The sequence below is a fragment of the Macaca fascicularis genome, chromosome 6 (assembly GCF_037993035.2).
Source record: "Macaca fascicularis isolate 582-1 chromosome 6, T2T-MFA8v1.1".
Taxonomy (NCBI): domain Eukaryota; kingdom Metazoa; phylum Chordata; class Mammalia; order Primates; family Cercopithecidae; genus Macaca; species Macaca fascicularis.
The window spans coordinates 71,973,922-71,976,832 of record NC_088380.1 but is presented as its reverse complement, the minus strand read 5'-3'; the positions used below and the strand labels follow the sequence as shown (position 1 = coordinate 71,976,832).

At 42.9% G+C, this 2,911-nt stretch overlaps 1 long non-coding RNA gene across 1 annotated transcript; it reads right to left on the bottom strand.

Moving 5' to 3' along the window:
• Positions 1-523: 523 nt before the first annotated feature.
• Positions 524-2,643, bottom strand: LOC141407007 (uncharacterized). Its single transcript, XR_012413704.1, has 2 exons — positions 2,476-2,643; positions 524-1,409 (listed from the first exon to the last, which is right to left on the bottom strand). It is a non-coding gene; the product is annotated as an uncharacterized lncRNA (long non-coding RNA).
• Positions 2,644-2,911: the final 268 nt, after the last annotated feature.

The window sequence follows — 2,911 nt, the reverse complement described above, 5'->3', positions numbered from 1 at the left end:
GCAACAAAGTGAGACTCTGTTCCTCCAAAAAAAAAAATTGTTTTTCATAGCCAGGCATGGTGGTGCATGCCTGTGGTCCCAGCTACATGGGAGGATGATGTGGGAGGATCTCTTGCACTCTGGAGGGCGAAGCTGCAGTGAGTTGTGTTTGTGTCACTGCACTCCAGCCTGAGCAAGAGAGTGAGGCCCTGTCTCAAACAAACACGTTTGCATATCTGCATGTGCTGCAAAGAAAACATGGATTCCAATCCCAGCTCTGCCACTTGGGGGGTTCAGATATACCTAACCCTTCTGAGCATCAGTTTCTCATCTTCAAACTAAGGAATATAATGCCTGACCTAATCACTTGATTGAGTTGTCTGAAGAATAAAATAGCAAAATATATGTGAAAATGCCTCGTTATCTGCCAGAGGCCAGGAAGGCAAGGAATTATAATTAAAGCCAAAGTGAGACAGTGGTTCATACTTCAGTTCAAACAGATTGACAAAAGCCCCAAAATCTCTTAGCATCAAACAAAGTATTATTTTAGTGAAATGTCCTTTATTACTTAAAAAGATTAACTATTTGTAGTTAAGGAAAGTATGATTGGGAAGATGTCAATGAAGAATTACTGCTTTGCAAAAGCACATTTGGAAGCTAAGTCTTTTCTTCTAGAGATAAGTGTGGAATCGCTGCCAATAGCTCATGAAGCTGCTTCCTTTTGGCACCATCCTCTGTTCCTTCTGACAGGAAAAACTTCTGTCATGTCCCAAACGCGTGTGGAAGAATACCACGAGGAGGATTCAGCTCTCATCATGGTGAGGATTCTTAGCTGATCGCCAAAGCAGAATATCAAAAGACGACGGAAACCAAACCGTGGACTGCCTCTCCAGGACAGCACAACAAACGGCCAAATATGTCAGCAGAAGAACTTCTTTCAATCCCATAAAACCTGGGGGGGTTTGCAGCGTATTGATTTTTCTTCTTCTCTGAATTGAGAGAGCTGATGAGGGATTTGGTATCATCCCTCATCATCTGGCTATAGCCAGAGTGTGTATTTATTAAGCATCTCAAGCTGCTGGTCCTACGATTAGGTTCAAATGCCCTCTGTCAGTTATGGAAAGATCAGTGTAAGGAGACCTGGCATCCCTTTGGGTGAATAAAACGGCCAGTGTTAGCATAACAGAGGGAGGTGACATTCAGCAGGCACCACAGTGTCGACAGCGGCTCGGCTGCTTCAAGACTCTCCCCTGTCTGTGTCCGCAGACCTTCTTCCACATGGAAGGAAATTGGTTCCAAGCGTCGGGTCTTTCCTATTTTGAAGAGGTTTCCTGAGAGTTCTTTAGCAATCACAAATCTTTCTGGCCCTTTCTAATTCATCACTGTAAAGACCACTTCTCCAGAAAGAGGGATGAGTTTTGCCAGAAGCACTAGAAGACACATGTAAATTACAGGTCACACTAACCCTAAAACTGAACATTTTTCTCATTTGAAATGAACACTTCATTTTTATTGTTAGTGCCTCCCTGTGGCGTTCTCTTTAAAACAAGTATTCCTTCTTTTTAACATTTAATTACCTCTGAAAAATCCTGGAATTAGATGTCTGTATATAGTACATAGATAATTAGAATTAAATGCGGGTATATTAGCATGGTAGGTTTGAATCACACCTTAATCTGAGTATGCTCCATGCACGTGGGGCTTCCCTGTATTATGGGCTTATGACATGAAACGTCGTCTATTTACTTGCCTAGCTGTGTGAATATGGACAACTCAAGTTCTCTGAGCCTTGCTTATCTCATCTGTAAAGCAGGTAGAATAATAGTATTTATCTCATGCTACTGAGGAATGGTGCATACTAAACATTCTATCAGTATTTGCCAGTATTATTATTATTATCATTATCATTATCATTATTACTACCAGACCGTGAGCACCTTGACCTGGAGGATTGGGTCTAATCCCCCATGCTATGGTACCTGGCACATACTAGATGCTCAATAAATATCAGGGTGGTTGGAGAATGGATCAACTATTTGAATAAGCAAGCAGCTATGTGAACAAGAATGCAACCTATAGTCTGACTGAACATAGGTTAAGAATTTGTTAGATCTTTCTGGGTTGTGATATTCACTGGTACTGCTATGTCCAATGCAAAAGGAGTATATGTGACTAGGAATAGAAGTGATGATGGGACCCAGGTTTCATTTGTCGATGTGGTTATTATAAGAATATACATATTTGTGTATTTGATGCTAACAGATGGCTGCCCAGCTACAGAGAAACCTGGCACCTGTTAGAGAAGGCTGGAGACGCATGAGAGATGTCAGGAACCCCAAAGAGGGTTTCTGGAAGGAATAGTTATTGAGAACTGCAGACGCTGTGACTGAAGCCACTGTTACTGATCATGCTTCCCATCTTCCTTGGGAAGATGTCAAAAACCACTGGGCCCGGAGAAGGAAAAGCTGGGACATGCAGTCACTGGGAGAGCCTTACCAAGAGCCACTGTGGGAGCCACTGGCCAGTATCACTGTGGGTTCCACATCGAAAGTCACACTCTTGGAGACCGTTAGGGAGACTACTGTGCTTCGGGCTCCAGGCAGCTCTGCCCTGCAACCTTGGCTGTTTAGCAGAGGGTAGAGATTGGGAGTGTTTCCGTGTCTTCCTCCTAAGGAAAGAGAAATTGGGTTGGAGAGTCTGGGCTGCCAAGTCACAGAGAGCTCAGATTCTTGGCGAAGGATGTGGGCCCCTGGCCCCTCTTTTGTACTCCATTGCAGATGAGGGACATTTTCGGATTACCAGTAGTTATTTCATCCTATTCTTATTTGCTTGTTTTCTTTTTCCTCCTCCTCAGGCATTAAAATGATGGTGCTATGTTAAAGCATAAATCATGGAAGTGTGTCTTAAGATATTCATTCCTTTTTTGCTAGAC